Source organism: Phyllobates terribilis, unplaced genomic scaffold, assembly GCF_046119375.1.
Source record: "Phyllobates terribilis strain yellow unplaced genomic scaffold, ASM4611937v1 Scaffold_636__1_contigs__length_917067, whole genome shotgun sequence".
Lineage (NCBI taxonomy): Eukaryota > Metazoa > Chordata > Amphibia > Anura > Dendrobatidae > Phyllobates > Phyllobates terribilis.
In genome coordinates this window covers 858,486-876,863 of record NW_027363396.1, presented here as the reverse complement: position 1 = coordinate 876,863, position 18,378 = coordinate 858,486, and the positions used below count along the sequence as shown (strand labels likewise).

Here is an 18,378-nt window from a genome sequence, read left to right as displayed (position 1 = left end):
CAGCACCTTCACCCCCTGCTGTTCCCACCCGCCTCAACACCGTTGGAAGGGAGGAGAACCAATTAAGGCGGGGGGTGGGGTGGAACGAGCAGCTGTCTACCTTTAGCAGGAGGGCTCCTGATTACATACCTCTCCTGCTGCTGCTGCTGCTGGCTGTCCAGCAGCAGACTGAAGGTGGCTGCTGCTGTGCACAGGTATATAAAGGCTCAGAGCCTATTATGACACGCGCAGCCAGCGTTCCATTGCCACATTCCATCTACTGCAGGCAGGATACCTGGCTGGCTGAATGTCGCTGAGAAGCTCACAGAGACCGCCATAAGCAACAGTTTAACAGAATGCCACAGACTAATCAACCAAACTTTTTGGGTTGGGTTCTCTTTTGTAGTCTGCAGGCATTAAATGAAAGAAGTCAGTGTTCCAGCAGAAGGAGACAACGTTTCAGAAAAGGCATTGTAGCAAACCAAAAAAGAAATTTTAAGCGCAGCAGAGTAACCAGCGCACATACCTGTTAGCTCAGGTGAGTTTAAAAGGCTGCTGTTGATAACAAGGGCATTTGCTAAATAGATGGTGTGTGTGCAACAATATACTGAAAGGTCAATTATATTGTGCAGCTTATCTCACCACCTGTAGTTATTTAGGTGAAAGCTCCAAAATGCTTGCCTAATATGTCTGTTTATCCAAAAGGAAGTAAAAAGGGAGAGCTAGAAAGATAGCATTGCATCACATTACATGGCAATGCAATGCACAGTTGCTGAAGTTGAACCAAAATGAGCTTGTAATCTGGCTTCTGCAACTTTGAACATGAAAAATCCAATGAGGAGAAGAAAAGCAAAGCCAAAGAGTCCATCCCAAAATCCGACAAACAAGCAAAATGAACAAAAAACATTGAATTCAATTCTTTCTGATTTTAGAAACTGCATTAAAGAAGGGGTGCACCGGTCCTGGAGATACTGCAATACCAGGTCAATGCGTGGAGTGGACAGAGCAAGCTCTTTTTCCATCTCCCTGTTCTAAAAATCCATTGAATATATGGTCCCCAGATAGGGGACGTATCAGATATTAAACTGATAAGAACAGATACTACACTTGATCTTAGCCAAAAGGCCGAGAAGCGATAACCAGAATTGGTTTCAAACTACGGAGCCACCCAAGGATCCTGAAAAGTCCATTTGTGGAGATGAGCTCCTGGACTCCCGTTAAGAAGACATGTTGTCAACCTCTAGATCCCTTACATGCCTGCACTTTTCGGCTTGCTGCTGCTGCAATCCACGCGTTTTAGATCTGCATAACTCCACCTCTTTAAACACAGCACCTTCACCCCCTGCTGTTCCCACCCGCCTCAACACCGTTGGAAGGGAGGAGAACCAATTAAGGCGGGGGGTGGGGTGGAACGAGCAGCTGTCTACCCTTAGCAGGAGGGCTCCTGATTACATACCTCTCCTGCTGCTGCTGCTGCTGGCTGTCCAGCAGCAGACTGAAGGTGGCTGCTGCTGTGCACAGGTATATAAAGGCTCAGAGCCTATTATGACACGCGCAGCCAGCGTTCCATTGCCACATTCCATCTACTGCAGGCAGGATACCTGGCTGGCTGAATGTCGCTGAGAAGCTCACAGACACCGCCATAAGCAACAGTTTAACAGAATGCCACAGACTAATCAACCAAACTTTTTGGGTTGGGTTCTCTTTTGTAGTCTGCAGGCATTAAATGAAAGAAGTCAGTGTTCCAGCAGAAGGAGACAACGTTTCAGAAAAGGCATTGTAGCAAACCAAAAAAGAAATTTTAAGCGCAGCAGAGTAACCAGCGCACATACCTGTTAGCTCAGGTGAGTTTAAAAGGCTGCTGTTGATAACAAGGGCATTTGCTAAATAGATGGTGTGTGTGCAACAATATACTGAAAGGTCAATTATATTGTGCAGCTTATCTCACCACCTGTAGTTATTTAGGTGAAAGCTCCAAAATGCTTGCCTAATATGTCTGTTTATCCAAAAGGAAGTAAAAAGGGAGAGCTAGAAAGATAGCATTGCATCACATTACATGGCAATGCAATGCACAGTTGCTGAAGTTGAACCAAAATGAGCTTGTAATCTGGCTTCTGCAACTTTGAACATGAAAAATCCAATGAGGAGAAGAAAAGCAAAGCCAAAGAGTCCATCCCAAAATCCGACAAACAAGCAAAATGAACAAAAAACATTGAATTCAATTCTTTCTGATTTTAGAAACTGCATTAAAGAAGGGGTGCACCGGTCCTGGAGATACTGCAATACCAGGTCAATGCGTGGAGTGGACAGAGCAAGCTCTTTTTCCATCTCCCTGTTCTAAAAATCCATTTAATATATGGTCCCCAGATAGGGGACGTATCAGATATTAAACTGATAAGAACAGATACTACACTTGATCTTAGCCAAAAGGCCGAGAAGCGATAACCAGAATTGGTTTCAAACTACGGAGCCACCCAAGGATCCTGAAAAGTCCATTTGTGGAGATGAGCTCCTGGACTCCCGTTAAGAAGACATGTTGTCAACCTCTAGATCCCTTACATGCCTGCACTTTTCGGCTTGCTGCTGCTGCAATCCACGCGTTTTAGATCTGCATAACTCCACCTCTTTAAACACAGCACCTTCACCCCCTGCTGTTCCCACCCGCCTCAACACCGTTGGAAGGGAGGAGAACCAATTAAGGCGGGGGGTGGGGTGGAACGAGCAGCTGTCTACCCTTAGCAGGAGGGCTCCTGATTACATACCTCTCCTGCTGCTGCTGCTGCTGGCTGTCCAGCAGCAGACTGAAGGTGGCTGCTGCTGTGCACAGGTATATAAAGGCTCAGAGCCTATGACACGCGCAGCCAGCGTTCCATTGCCACATTCCATCTACTGCAGGCAGGATACCTGGCTGGCTGAATGTCGCTGAGAAGCTCACAGAGACCGCCATAAGCAACAGTTTAACAGAATGCCACAGACTAATCAACCAAACTTTTTGGGTTGGGTTCTCTTTTATAGTCTGCAGGCATTAAATGAAAGAAGTCAGTGTTCCAGCAGAAGGAGACAACGTTTCAGAAAAGGCATTGTAGCAAACCAAAAAAGAAATTTTAAGCGCAGCAGAGTAACCAGCGCACATACCTGTTAGCTCAGGTGAGTTTAAAAGGCTGCTGTTGATAACAAGGGCATTTGCTAAATAGATGGTGTGTGTGCAACAATATACTGAAAGGTCAATTATATTGTGCAGCTTATCTCACCACCTGTAGTTATTTAGGTGAAAGCTCCAAAATGCTTGCCTAATATGTCTGTTTATCCAAAAGGAAGTAAAAAGGGAGAGCTAGAAAGATAGCATTGCATCACATTACATGGCAATGCAATGCACAGTTGCTGAAGTTGAACCAAAATGAGCTTGTAATCTGGCTTCTGCAACTTTGAACATGAAAAATCCAATGAGGAGAAGAAAAGCAAAGCCAAAGAGTCCATCCCAAAATCCGACAAACAAGCAAAATGAACAAAAAACATTGAATTCAATTCTTTCTGATTTTAGAAACTGCATTAAAGAAGGGGTGCACCGGTCCTGGAGATACTGCAATACCAGGTCAATGCGTGGAGTGGACAGAGCAAGCTCTTTTTCCATCTCCCTGTTCTAAAAATCCATTTAATATATGGTCCCCAGATAGGGGACATATCAGATATTAAACTGATAAGAACAGATTTTTTTCTTTTTCCTCAGATTAAGACCCACATTAATTTATGCATCATAGCGCATATTCACATAACGGGTTCTCAAATCATCATTCGGAAAACCAAAAACAAAATCCCAAAAAACACAACCCTGCAATTAACTGTTACTTACTGTAAGAAGTCCAATGTGAAAAGTTCCAGAGTGCTTCTGCTGCTGTCTCACCATACTTCTTTTTATCCAATAAATAGGCATAAAACAGTCTAGCAAGAAAAATCTTTCTGCATTCCATGGGGGAAAAAACAATCTTTTTAAAAATCACCAAATTCCGAACGTCCCATAAAACCTCTTTATATATGACAAAAATAATCCAGCTTGCCCGCTTCCTTTGCGAGTACTTAAAATCTTGACCTATTAAAATCCTTTCAAAATCGAAACAATGAAAACCAACTAAAGCAACAAACATACGTGACAACAAGGTAAAAACTTTTTTAGCAAAAAAACAGTCCCAAAAAATATGCTGTATTGTTTCCACCTTATTGCAACCTTCCCTAGGACATAGTTCTTGAACCTTTATCCCCCGGTCATTCAAAAAAGCCCTTGTTGGCAAGCATCCATGCAACGCCATCCAGTTTACATCCTTCTGTCTGTTGCTGATTCCACGCAGGAAAAAAAGCTTCCACACCTGTCCAGACTGTGCATTATTACAAAACGGCACATCACATAACATCTCCTTCTTCTTAATACCTGAGACAATCAGTTTTTTGTCCGGTCTAACCATGGAGCTTATCCCATTTTGATCATAGAAGGACCTAAGCACCACATAAAAAAACGGTATCACAAACGAAACTGGTTTTCTTAAATCCTTCTCACACCAGCTCCATTTCTGGAAAAGCCGTCCTGCTAAATATTTGCACATGTCCGCAGTCCTGTTATTGCACTGGGATAATTTATAAATGTTCAAAAAATAATGCATTCTTAAAAATAAGTCAATGTTAGGAAAATCACAACCCCCATTTTCCACAGAACACATAACCATTCCTCTTCTTAGTTTCTCCATTTTGGATCCCCAAAAAAACACAAACAGTTTCCTTGTCACTCTCTTTGTCCAAAGCACAGCAGGTGGGAAAATCAAAGCAGTGTACAGCAGAAGCGGGAGAATCACAGACTTGATTACCAGCACTTTCCCTCTCAGCGACAGGTTCCTTAGTTTCCAAAAGTTCAACTTCTGATCCATTTTGTCTTCTAGAATCTTCAGGCTGCTTTTCCCTTTCAGTTCCTTCTCAAAGATGACACCAAGAACCTCAATTTCCTCCCTACTCTCCACTCCTGCCACGTTAACCTCAACCTGCCTCCCAAAGTTACAAAGCTGGCACTTTCCCCAATTCACCGCCATACCAGCCACACAACAAAAAATCCTTACGTGCAAATTCACTCTATTGAGATCCGCCTGTGAACCACAAGTAAAAACAATATCATCCATATAACTTAAAGACTTGACTGGACCCCCGGATCCCCCAGGAATAAAAACACCAGCCACACACTTGTCAACTTGCACACTTTTTAAAAGGGCCTCCACCACACAGATAAAAAGAATTGGTGACAGGGGACAACCCTGCCTAACTCCCGATAAAATATTAAAACTGGAACTCACATGCCCATTAACTAAAATCTGGCTACTGACCCCACAATAAAAACTCTTAATGACCATCAATAATTTATCCGGAACACCAAGGTGACTTAAAGCAGAGAACAAAAATCTATGTGATATTTTATCAAAGGCTTTCTCCAGGTCCACCGACTGTAACAAAAGAGCATTCTTATTCAAATTAGCCTGATAAATTAAGTCTCTTAGAAGCAGCAAATTATCTGAAATTTTCCTACCAGGCACTGCACATGCCTGATACTCCCCCACCATATCACCTATCACATCTGCCAGTCTACCAGCCACAATTTTAGAAATAATTTTGTAATCACTGTTTAACAATGTTATGGGCCTCCAATTTTTAATATCCCTCATGTCCCCTTTCTTATGAATCAGCGTAACAATCCCCCTACGCATAGAAACCGATAAAATCCCATGAGTAAAACCATATTGCACCACCCGGGAAAACTCCACACCTATAATATCCCAAAATCTAACATAAAATTCAGCAGGAAGACCATCACAGCCTGGCGTCTTGCCTTTCGCCAAGCCATCCACTGCCCGTCTAATTTCATCTTTCCCAACCTCCTCACTTAAAAACCCAATTTTCTCCTCAGGAATATTATTAGTTAATACTTTGCAATAATCATTAATTTCCGCATCACTGGCTCTACTATCGTTAGAGAAGAGTGTTTCATAAAAGGAAAGAATACTGCCAATCATCTCATCCCCAGATACCTCCCCTGCAGGAGAAAAAACAGACTTAAAAACCCCTTTAGGTTTAAAACATTTTTTAAAAAAGTATCTCGAACATTGCTCATTTTCCTCCATGTGCTTTATTTTTGCCTTAAACATAATAGTCTTCCCTTTTTCAATAAGTATCTTCTTCAGTTCGTCCTTCAAATCTGCAATCTCTTTATCCACCTCCATCCCCGCTCTCTTAAACTTATGGAGTACTTCCAATTTTGAAATAACAGCAGCATCATGATCCCTTTTGGCTTTCGCTCTCCTAAAACACACCCCTTTAAAATAACATGCAAATTTCTCCTTAGCCCAGTCCCACCACTCTAGCAAATCTTTAAAAAGGTGCTGTTCAGACACACAAGACAAAAACACTTTATTAAAACCAACCTTAACACTCTCCTCTTCCAGCAGGCTTACGTTCAGCTTCCAGAGTCCCTTTCCAAAAGCCAGGGACTCAGCTATACACAGATCTACCACTATCATCTTGTGGTCAGAAAAAGTCGTCATCACGTGGTTGCACTTGGCCACCTTAATCCCTTCAGACATAAAAACATAGTCAATTCGGGAAACACTACGTCCACTGTCTGATATGTATGTGAACTTATCACTTGGCCCAACCATCAGACCAGCATCCGTGTAGCGTAAATCCTGCACAATCTGATTTAAAATATTAGACGTAACATCAGTCCTACCTTCCGTAGAGCTCTTACGATCTTTTGCGGATCTGACACAATTAAAATCTCCAGCCACTATAGTGAAGTCTCTGCCTGGTAAAAACAACTTTAGAGACTCCAAAAACCCAACTCTTGCTTGTTTATCAGCAGGGGCATAAACATTAAAAACCCGTACCCGCTGACCTAAAAAATCCACTAATAAAAACAAACATCTCCCAGGTATGATTACTTTAAACTCTAAAACCTTTAGACTGGAATTACACAGTAAAATGCCCACCCCTTCATTCCTGTTTTCTGAGCATGGGGACCAAAAAGATTGCCCCTTATTCCACTCACTCTCATGCGGGGCAGATTTAATTACACATTCCTGCAGACAGACAATATCTGCATTCACACTCTCAATGTACTCCAGTATCCCTGCTCTCCTACAAGCAGAACCAATCCCTCGTACATTCAGAGAAGCAACACACAACGCCATCATAACAACAGGAAAAAATCTCCACCATACCCGATCCATCATGAACCAGGAGAAAACCCACTCCTGCCACCCACTTTTCTACGTATATCAGGCGACTCAGAACTCGAGTCCCTGTTAGAATAACCTGGTCTTAGGGAGACTGGATCTTCCTGCCCCCCAGACCAACACCCCTCCACCTTACTTCTTTTAATCACGGAGGCATAACTCTCCTCCTTGCCATCATCTTCCTCCTCATTTTCACTCCAATCACTGTTAACCCTATCACGCTGCTGAGGGGTTATAGTTCCATCCGAATCAGAATCCTCCTCCTCCAAAACCTCCATTTCCTCACCCCCATCTCTTCCCAAAACAGGATTCACTGACTCCGCCATATTAGACAAATCCATCCCATCACCCGGGCCATGCACATCAGCTACTTTGTTTATTACTTCCAGCCCCTCCCTCAAACCAACTTTCTTCTGGCTCCGCCCCTTTTCCTCCATCTTGGGCACCGCATGGTCTCTTCCCCTACCACCATCTTGTTTTTGGCTTTCCCCCTCTGAGTCTGAGCCTTCGCCCTCCTCCCCACTTTCCTGCCGAGTCTTCTTCTGCCTCTCTTCAGCGTCCACCTGTGACCTAGGAATCTGAGCCCACAATCTACATTTCCTTGCAAGGTGATCTGCATGTCCACACAAATCACACACCTTATTCATTGGGCAACCACTTGCAACATGCCCAGATTTCCCACAACCTCTACAAACATCACCTTGCACTGGACAATCTTTCTGAACATGTCCAAACTCATGACACTTCCTACAATATTCCATCTGTCCATTATAAAAACAAAATCCCCTTTCTCCTCCGATAGAAAACTGTGCAGGAATGCTCTTGGCACCCCCAATAGCTCTATCATCCGGTCTCAGTTTTACAACATATCTCCTCTTGCCATTTAGATAATTGTATTTGTTCTTCATTCTTCCCAAAAATTTAACCTCACTACAATACCGAGCTAAAAAATTGGAAACAGTCTCATCCGGAACTTTAGGGTTATACATGTGCACAACCACATACTTATATGTCTGCTGGAACAGAGGTTCCAGTGCAATAAACTCTAGGCATTTCAATTCCTTTTCTTCCTTCATTCGTACCAACTCCATGTAGACTCTCTGGCAAATACTCAAAGAAACAAAAGTGATATCATAAATTCCTTGTTTCTGAAAATCCTGCAGTGCCAATACATCCGTTACCTTCAAGCCATTAATGTTCTTCAAGACATCAACGCAAACTTGGTCCAAACCGATTTCTCCTTCATGACCTGCAGCCACCTTCAGACGGACCGAGTCCTCTAATCCACGTGTTTTCTCCACCATTTTTACAGCAGATAAACACAATCGCCGCTCAATCGCACACTAGGGCCCCACAAGGGGGAACCCCAGTCACAACTGCCCTCCAAACAACACCAGCAGCAGAAAACCACCACTGATCTTGCCAAAAGGCCGAGAAGCGATAACCAGAATTGGTTTCAAACTACGGAGCCACCCAAGGATCCTGAAAAGTCCATTTGTGGAGATGAGCTCCTGGACTCCCGTTAAGAAGACATGTTGTCAACCTCTAGATCCCTTACATGCCTGCACTTTTCGGCTTGCTGCTGCTGCAATCCACGCGTTTTAGATCTGCATAACTCCACCTCTTTAAACACAGCACCTTCACCCCCTGCTGTTCCCACCCGCCTCAACACCGTTGGAAGGGAGGAGAACCAATTAAGGCGGGGGGTGGGGTGGAACGAGCAGCTGTCTTCCCTTAGCAGGAGGGCTCCTGATTACATACCTCTCCTGCTGCTGCTGCTGCTGGCTGTCCAGCAGCAGACTGAAGGTGGCTGCTGCTGTGCACAGGTATATAAAGGCTCAGAGCCTATTATGACACGCGCAGCCAGCGTTCCATTGCCACATTCCATCTACTGCAGGCAGGATACCTGGCTGGCTGAATGTCGCTGAGAAGCTCACAGAGACCGCCATAAGCAACAGTTTAACAGAATGCCACAGACTAATCAACCAAACTTTTTGGGTTGGGTTCTCTTTTATAGTCTGCAGGCATTAAATGAAAGAAGTCAGTGTTCCAGCAGAGGGAGACAACGTTTCAGAAAAGGCATTGTAGCAAACCAAAAAAGAAATTTTAAGCGCAGCAGAGTAACCAGCGCACATACCTGTTAGCTCAGGTGAGTTTAAAAGGCTGCTGTTGATAACAAGGGCATTTGCTAAATAGATGGTGTGTGTGCAACAATATACTGAAAGGTCAATTATATTGTGCAGCTTATCTCACCACCTGTAGTTATTTAGGTGAAAGCTCCAAAATGCTTGCCTAATATGTCTGTTTATCCAAAAGGAAGTAAAAAGGGAGAGCTAGAAAGATAGCATTGCATCACATTACATGGCAATGCAATGCACAGTTGCTGAAGTTGAACCAAAATGAGCTTGTAATCTGGCTTCTGCAACTTTGAACATGAAAAATCCAATGAGGAGAAGAAAAGCAAAGCCAAAGAGTCCATCCCAAAATCCGACAAACAAGCAAAATGAACAAAAAACATTGAATTCAATTCTTTCTGATTTTAGAAACTGCATTAAAGAAGGGGTGCACCGGTCCTGGAGATACTGCAATACCAGGTCAATGCGTGGAGTGGACAGAGCAAGCTCTTTTTCCATCTCCCTGTTCTAAAAATCCATTTAATATATGGTCCCCAGATAGGGGACGTATCAGATATTAAACTGATAAGAACAGATACTACACTTGATCTTAGCCAAAAGGCCGAGAAGCGATAACCAGAATTGGTTTCAAACTACGGAGCCACCCAAGGATCCTGAAAAGTCCATTTGTGGAGATGAGCTCTTGGACTCCCGTTAAGAAGACATGTTGTCAACCTCTAGATCCCTTACATGCCTGCACTTTTCGGCTTGCTGCTGCTGCAATCCACGCGTTTTAGATCTGCATAACTCCACCTCTTTAAACACAGCACCTTCACCCCCTGCTGTTCCCACCCGCCTCAACACCGTTGGAAGGGAGGAGAACCAATTAAGGCGGGGGGTGGGGTGGAACGAGCAGCTGTCTACCCTTAGCAGGAGGGCTCCTGATTACATACCTCTCCTGCTGCTACTGCTGCTGGCTGTCCAGCAGCAGACTGAAGGTGGCTGCTGCTGTGCACAGGTATATAAAGGCTCAGAGCCTATTATGACACGCGCAGCCAGCGTTCCATTGCCACATTCCATCTACTGCAGGCAGGATACCTGGCTGGCTGAATGTCGCTGAGAAGCTCACAGAGACCGCCATAAGCAACAGTTTAACAGAATGCCACAGACTAATCAACCAAACTTTTTGGGTTGGGTTCTCTTTTATAGTCTGCAGGCATTAAATGAAAGAAGTCAGTGTTCCAGCAGAAGGAGACAACGTTTCAGAAAAGGCATTGTAGCAAACCAAAAAAGAAATTTTAAGCGCAGCAGAGTAACCAGCGCACATACCTGTTAGCTCAGGTGAGTTTAAAAGGCTGCTGTTGATAACAAGGGCATTTGCTAAATAGATGGTGTGTGTGCAACAATATACTGAAAGGTCAATTATATTGTGCAGCTTATCTCACCACCTGTAGTTATTTAGGTGAAAGCTCCAAAATGCTTGCCTAATATGTCTGTTTATCCAAAAGGAAGTAAAAAGGGAGAGCTAGAAAGATAGCATTGCATCACATTACATGGCAATGCAATGCACAGTTGCTGAAGTTGAACCAAAATGAGCTTGTAATCTGGCTTCTGCAACTTTGAACATGAAAAATCCAATGAGGAGAAGAAAAGCAAAGCCAAAGAGTCCATCCCAAAATCCGACAAACAAGCAAAATGAACAAAAAACATTGAATTCAATTCTTTCTGATTTTAGAAACTGCATTAAAGAAGGGGTGCACCGGTCCTGGAGATACTGCAATACCAGGTCAATGCGTGGAGTGGACAGAGCAAGCTCTTTTTCCATCTCCCTGTTCTAAAAATCCATTTAATATATGGTCCCCAGATAGGGGACATATCAGATATTAAACTGATAAGAACAGATACTACACTTGATCTTAGCCAAAAGGCCGAGAAGCGATAACCAGAATTGGTTTCAAACTACGGAGCCACCCAAGGATCCTGAAAAGTCCATTTGTGGAGATGAGCTCCTGGACTCCCGTTAAGAAGACATGTTGTCAACCTCTAGATCCCTTACATGCCTGCACTTTTCGGCTTGCTGCTGCTGCAATCCACGCGTTTTAGATCTGCATAACTCCACCTCTTTAAACACAGCACCTTCACCCCCTGCTGTTCCCACCCGCCTCAACACCGTTGGAAGGGAGGAGAACCAATTAAGGCGGGGGGTGGGGTGGAACGAGCAGCTGTCTACCCTTAGCAGGAGGGCTCCTGATTACATACCTCTCCTGCTGCTGCTGCTGCTGGCTGTCCAGCAGCAGACTGAAGGTGGCTGCTGCTGTGCACAGGTATATAAAGGCTCAGAGCCTATTATGACACGCGCAGCCAGCGTTCCATTACCACATTCCATCTACTGCAGGCAGGATACCTGGCTGGCTGAATGTCGCTGAGAAGCTCACAGAGACCGCCATAAGCAACAGTTTAACAGAATGCCACAGACTAATCAACCAAACTTTTTGGGTTGGGTTCTCTTTTATAGTCTGCAGGCATTAAATGAAAGAAGTCAGTGTTCCAGCAGAAGGAGACAACGTTTCAGAAAAGGCATTGTAGCAAACCAAAAAAGAAATTTTAAGCGCAGCAGAGTAACCAGCGCACATACCTGTTAGCTCAGGTGAGTTTAAAAGGCTGCTGTTGATAACAAGGGCATTTGCTAAATAGATGGTGTGTGTGCAACAATATACTGAAAGGTCAATTATATTGTGCAGCTTATCTCACCACCTGTAGTTATTTAGGTGAAAGCTCCAAAATGCTTGCCTAATATGTCTGTTTATCCAAAAGGAAGTAAAAAGGGAGAGCTAGAAAGATAGCATTGCATCACATTACATGGCAATGCAATGCACAGTTGCTGAAGTTGAACCAAAATGAGCTTGTAATCTGGCTTCTGCAACTTTGAACATGAAAAATCCAATGAGGAGAAGAAAAGCAAAGCCAAAGAGTCCATCCCAAAATCCGACAAACAAGCAAAATGAACAAAAAACATTGAATTCAATTCTTTCTGATTTTAGAAACTGCATTAAAGAAGGGGTGCACCGGTCCTGGAGATACTGCAATACCAGGTCAATGCGTGGAGTGGACAGAGCAAGCTCTTTTTCCATCTCCCTGTTCTAAAAATCCATTTAATATATGGTCCCCAGATAGGGGACGTATCAGATATTAAACTGATAAGAACAGATACTACACTTGATCTTAGCCAAAAGGCCGAGAAGCGATAACCAGAATTGGTTTCAAACTACGGAGCCACCCAAGGATCCTGAAAAGTCCATTTGTGGAGATGAGCTCCTGGACTCCCGTTAAGAAGACATGTTGTCAACCTCTAGATCCCTTACATGCCTGCACTTTTCGGCTTGCTGCTGCTGCAATCCACGCGTTTTAGATCTGCATAACTCCACCTCTTTAAACACAGCACCTTCACCCCCTGCTGTTCCCACCCGCCTCAACACCGTTGGAAGGGAGGAGAACCAATTAAGGCGGGGGGTGGGGTGGAACGAGCAGCTGTCTACCCTTAGCAGGAGGGCTCCTGATTACATACCTCTCCTGCTGCTGCTGCTGCTGGCTGTCCAGCAGCAGACTGAAGGTGGCTGCTGCTGTGCACAGGTATATAAAGGCTCAGAGCCTATTATGACACGCGCAGCCAGCGTTCCATTACCACATTCCATCTACTGCAGGCAGGATACCTGGCTGGCTGAATGTCGCTGAGAAGCTCACAGAGACCGCCATAAGCAACAGTTTAACAGAATGCCACAGACTAATCAACCAAACTTTTTGGGTTGGGTTCTCTTTTATAGTCTGCAGGCATTAAATGAAAGAAGTCAGTGTTCCAGCAGAAGGAGACAACGTTTCAGAAAAGGCATTGTAGCAAACCAAAAAAGAAATTTTAAGCGCAGCAGAGTAACCAGCGCACATACCTGTTAGCTCAGGTGAGTTTAAAAGGCTGCTGTTGATAACAAGGGCATTTGCTAAATAGATGGTGTGTGTGCAACAATATACTGAAAGGTCAATTATATTGTGCAGCTTATCTCACCACCTGTAGTTATTTAGGTGAAAGCTCCAAAATGCTTGCCTAATATGTCTGTTTATCCAAAAGGAAGTAAAAAGGGAGAGCTAGAAAGATAGCATTGCATCACATTACATGGCAATGCAATGCACAGTTGCTGAAGTTGAACCAAAATGAGCTTGTAATCTGGCTTCTGCAACTTTGAACATGAAAAATCCAATGAGGAGAAGAAAAGCAAAGCCAAAGAGTCCATCCCAAAATCCGACAAACAAGCAAAATGAACAAAAAACATTGAATTCAATTCTTTCTGATTTTACAAACTGCATTAAAGAAGGGGTGCACCGGTCCTGGAGATACTGCAATACCAGGTCAATGCGTGGAGTGGACAGAGCAAGCTCTTTTTCCATCTCCCTGTTCTAAAAATCCATTTAATATATGGTCCCCAGATAGGGGACGTATCAGATATTAAACTGATAAGAACAGATACTACACTTGATCTTAGCCAAAAGGCCGAGAAGCGATAACCAGAATTGGTTTCAAACTACGGAGCCACCCAAGGATCCTGAAAAGTCCATTTGTGGAGATGAGCTCCTGGACTCCCGTTAAGAAGACATCTTGTCAACCTCTAGATCCCTTACATGCCTGCACTTTTCGGCTTGCTGCTGCTGCAATCCACGCGTTTTAGATCTGCATAACTCCACCTCTTTAAACACAGCACCTTCACCCCCTGCTGTTCCCACCCGCCTCAACACCGTTGGAAGGGAGGAGAACCAATTAAGGCGGGGGGTGGGGTGGAACGAGCAGCTGTCTACCCTTAGCAGGAGAGCTCCTGATTACATACCTCTCCTGCTGCTGCTGCTGCTGGCTGTCCAGCAGCAGACTGAAGGTGGCTGCTGCTGTGCACAGGTATATAAAGGCTCAGAGCCTATTATGACACGCGCAGCCAGCGTTCCATTGCCACATTCCATCTACTGCAGGCAGGATACCTGGCTGGCTGAATGTCGCTGAGAAGCTCACAGAGACCGCCATAAGCAACAGTTTAACAGAATGCCACAGACTAATCAACCAAACTTTTTGGGTTGGGTTCTCTTTTATAGTCTGCAGGCATTAAATGAAAGAAGTCAGTGTTCCAGCAGAAGGAGACAACGTTTCAGAAAAGGCATTGTAGCAAACCAAAAAAGAAATTTTAAGCGCAGCAGAGTAACCAGCGCACATACCTGTTAGCTCAGGTGAGTTTAAAAGGCTGCTGTTGATAACAAGGGCATTTGCTAAATAGATGGTGTGTGTGCAACAATATACTGAAAGGTCAATTATAATGTGCAGCTTATCTCACCACCTGTAGTTATTTAGGTGAAAGCTCCAAAATGCTTGCCTAATATGTCTGTTTATCCAAAAGGAAGTAAAAAGGGAGAGCTAGAAAGATAGCATTGCATCACATTACATGGCAATGCAATGCACAGTTGCTGAAGTTGAACCAAAATGAGCTTGTAATCTGGCTTCTGCAACTTTGAACATGAAAAATCCAATGAGGAGAAGAAAAGCAAAGCCAAAGAGTCCATCCCAAAATCCGACAAACAAGCAAAATGAACAAAAAACATTGAATTCAATTCTTTCTGATTTTAGAAACTGCATTAAAGAAGGGGTGCACCGGTCCTGGAGATACTGCAATACCAGGTCAATGCGTGGAGTGGACAGAGCAAGCTCTTTTTCCATCTCCCTGTTCTAAAAATCCATTTAATATATGGTCCCCAGATAGGGGACGTATCAGATATTAAACTGATAAGAACAGATACTACACTTGATCTTAGCCAAAAGGCCGAGAAGCGATAACCAGAATTGGTTTCAAACTACGGAGCCACCCAAGGATCCTGAAAAGTCCATTTGTGGAGATGAGCTCCTGGACTCCCGTTAAGAAGACATGTTGTCAACCTCTAGATCCCTTACATGCCTGCACTTTTCGGCTTGCTGCTGCTGCAATCCACGCGTTTTAGATCTGCATAACTCCACCTCTTTAAACACAGCACCTTCACCCCCTGCTGTTCCCACCCGCCTCAACACCGTTGGAAGGGAGGAGAACCAATTAAGGCGGGGGGTGGGGTGGAACGAGCAGCTGTCTACCCTTAGCAGGAGGGCTCCTGATTACATACCTCTCCTGCTGCTGCTGCTGCTGGCTGTCCAGCAGCAGACTGAAGGTGGCTGCTGCTGTGCACAGGTATATAAAGGCTCAGAGCCTATTATGACACGCGCAGCCAGCGTTCCATTGCCACATTCCATCTACTGCAGGCAGGATACCTGGCTGGCTGAATGTCGCTGAGAAGCTCACAGAGACCGCCATAAGCAACAGTTTAACAGAATGCCACAGACTAATCAACCAAACTTTTTGGGTTGGGTTCTCTTTTATAGTCTGCAGGCATTAAATGAAAGAAGTCAGTGTTCCAGCAGAAGGAGACAACGTTTCAGAAAAGGCATTGTAGCAAACCAAAAAAGAAATTTTAAGCGCAGCAGAGTAACCAGCGCACATACCTGTTAGCTCAGGTGAGTTTAAAAGGCTGCTGTTGATAACAAGGGCATTTGCTAAATAGATGGTGTGTGTGCAACAATATACTGAAAGGTCAATTATATTGTGCAGCTTATCTCACCACCTGTAGTTATTTAGGTGAAAGCTCCAAAATGCTTGCCTAATATGTCTGTTTATCCAAAAGGAAGTAAAAAGGGAGAGCTAGAAAGATAGCATTGCATCACATTACATGGCAATGCAATGCACAGTTGCTGAAGTTGAACCAAAATGAGCTTGTAATCTGGCTTCTGCAACTTTGAACATGAAAAATCCAATGAGGAGAAGAAAAGCAAAGCCAAAGAGTCCATCCCAAAATCCGACAAACAAGCAAAATGAACAAAAAACATTGAATTCAATTCTTTCTGATTTTAGAAACTGCATTAAAGAAGGGGTGCACCGGTCCTGGAGATACTGCAATACCAGGTCAATGCGTGGAGTGGACAGAGCAAGCTCTTTTTCCATCTCCCTGTTCTAAAAATCCATTTAATATATGGTCCCCAGATAGGGGACGTATCAGATATTAAACTGATAAGAACAGATCCGTTTTCAAACAAGCTTTATTTAAATCAGACATACATCATAAATTACAAACAAATCACAAAGACTTGAATAAAATATGACATAAAACAAATACAAGGTCAGATTTAAAAAGCGCATAAAAGCATAAAAAGCATAAAACACAGTTTTGCATATAATTTGCATAAATAAATACATATGTCAAATGCAAACACCATAGCTTTTTAACTTTATCTTTTTACAATCAGGTAGTATGAAAACTTTTCACAAAGAACATATCCGATACAATATTTGAAACAAATCACAAATACTGGAATAAAATATGACATAAAACTAATACAGAGTCAGAATTAAAATGCACTTAAAAGCATAAAAAGCATAAAACACAGTTTTGCATATAATTTACATAAATAAATACATATTCCAAATTTGCAAACACCATAGCTTTTTTGCTTCATTGATTCCCATCTTTTTACAATCTCTCAGGTAGTATGTAAACATTTCACAAAGAGCAAGCCCAATACAATCTTTGACAGGAATAAATTCACGTTTAAACAATAATATATTGCGCACTTTCCATAAAGCTTCTTTTAAACAGTTTATTATAAGCCATGCGACTCGTGCTTGTTTCATGGTTGGGCATTTAATTATCCCATATATTATAATGTCACAATTAAGGGTTTGTATACCACATATCCATTTTAGGAGGGTGCCCACCGTCTGCCATAGCTCTTGTGCGTAGGGGCAATCCCACAGTAAATGAAACACTGACTCGTTTGGGGCGCATCTTTCTCTGGGACATCTAGCACTAGCCACCAGCCCCCTATGATGCTGAAAAGCTCTCGTAGGGAGACATTGGTGAACAACCTGCCAAGCTAAATCCTTTTGTGAGTTGCTAAGTGCAGGACAGGCCACGTTGTTCCACACCAGGCGGCACCTGGAGATGGAAAAATTAGACACATCCTCCATCTCCTCATGTCCCTTACAAATAACTGTTAACTTACGTTGATCAAATAAAAGCTGACGATCAACTTGGGTCAGATCATATTCTGAAATGACCTTCTCCAAGATCTTGTAATGCTTAGGGGGAGATAAGAGAAAAGGACAATTAACAGTCATACTGAAGTTCAACTTTCGGAAAAGAAACCCAGTTGTATATCTAAGAAAACAAGAGAAAGCCCCAACATTATTCAAGCTTTTGCAACAAAATACAAAAAACTTGATAAATAAAAACAATTTTAAATCAGGGAACCCTTTACCCCCATTTTTCTTGCTTTTACATACCACCTCCCTCCTCAATTTCTCCATTTTGGATCCCCACAGAAAATAAAACATGGGCTTCATAAGTCTTTTAAGATACAGAGAATTAGGGGGAAAAACCATAGCGGCATACAAAATGATAGGAAGCAAAACCATTTTAATTACAAGAATCTTGCCCTCCATTGTTAGTTTTCGAGTTTGCCATAAAGAGATCTTCTGATTTAATTTATTCAAAACCAAATCCCAGTTTTCAATACCATCATTAGCAGGATTAAACAAGACACCCAGGATCTTGATTCCTACTGTTTGTGTGGGAACCCTAGGCGGATCTGACTCCCATTGACCCATAATCATACAGTCACATTTATTTATATTCAACTTAAACCCAGACCCAGCACTAAAAATTTCAGTAATTAGAATTGCTCTGTTAATAGATGCTGAGCTAGTGCCATATACAGATATGTCATCCATATATCCAATGGCTTTAACTTGTTGTCCACCCCCACCCGGAATAAAAATGCCCCTAACCACCTTGTCCCGACGCAGCAGGCACAACAGTGGCTCAATGGAGCAGACAAATAAAAGTGGGGACATGGGGCAACCTTGTTTAACACCGGAAAGAAGCTCCACCTCTCTAGTTAAAAAACCATTGACTAAAAT

At 43.2% G+C, this 18,378-nt stretch overlaps 8 non-coding genes and 1 pseudogene across 8 annotated transcripts; all 9 read right to left on the bottom strand.

Annotated features, from left to right (window-relative positions):
- Positions 1-925: 925 nt before the first annotated feature.
- LOC141234462 (U2 spliceosomal RNA) lies at positions 926-1,116 on the bottom strand. The gene has a single exon (XR_012300441.1). It is a non-coding gene; the product is annotated as a U2 spliceosomal RNA (small nuclear RNA).
- Positions 1,117-2,231: 1,115 nt separating this feature from the next.
- On the bottom strand, positions 2,232-2,422 carry LOC141234411 (U2 spliceosomal RNA). Its single transcript, XR_012300391.1, has one exon. It is a non-coding gene; the product is annotated as a U2 spliceosomal RNA (small nuclear RNA).
- Positions 2,423-3,534: 1,112 nt separating this feature from the next.
- On the bottom strand, positions 3,535-3,728 carry LOC141234535 (U2 spliceosomal RNA). The gene has a single exon (XR_012300509.1). It is a non-coding gene; the product is annotated as a U2 spliceosomal RNA (small nuclear RNA).
- Positions 3,729-9,798: 6,070 nt separating this feature from the next.
- On the bottom strand, positions 9,799-9,989 carry LOC141234410 (U2 spliceosomal RNA). The gene has a single exon (XR_012300390.1). It is a non-coding gene; the product is annotated as a U2 spliceosomal RNA (small nuclear RNA).
- A 1,115-nt stretch (positions 9,990-11,104) lies between these two features.
- Positions 11,105-11,295, bottom strand: LOC141234238 (U2 spliceosomal RNA). Its single transcript, XR_012300221.1, has one exon. It is a non-coding gene; the product is annotated as a U2 spliceosomal RNA (small nuclear RNA).
- A 1,115-nt stretch (positions 11,296-12,410) lies between these two features.
- LOC141234409 (U2 spliceosomal RNA) lies at positions 12,411-12,601 on the bottom strand. Its single transcript, XR_012300389.1, has one exon. It is a non-coding gene; the product is annotated as a U2 spliceosomal RNA (small nuclear RNA).
- Positions 12,602-13,716: 1,115 nt separating this feature from the next.
- LOC141234407 (U2 spliceosomal RNA) lies at positions 13,717-13,907 on the bottom strand. Its single transcript, XR_012300387.1, has one exon. It is a non-coding gene; the product is annotated as a U2 spliceosomal RNA (small nuclear RNA).
- A 1,115-nt stretch (positions 13,908-15,022) lies between these two features.
- Positions 15,023-15,213, bottom strand: LOC141234406 (U2 spliceosomal RNA). The gene has a single exon (XR_012300386.1). It is a non-coding gene; the product is annotated as a U2 spliceosomal RNA (small nuclear RNA).
- A 1,115-nt stretch (positions 15,214-16,328) lies between these two features.
- LOC141234553 (U2 spliceosomal RNA) lies at positions 16,329-16,501 on the bottom strand (annotated as a pseudogene).
- Between the last annotated feature and the right edge of the window lie 1,877 nt (positions 16,502-18,378).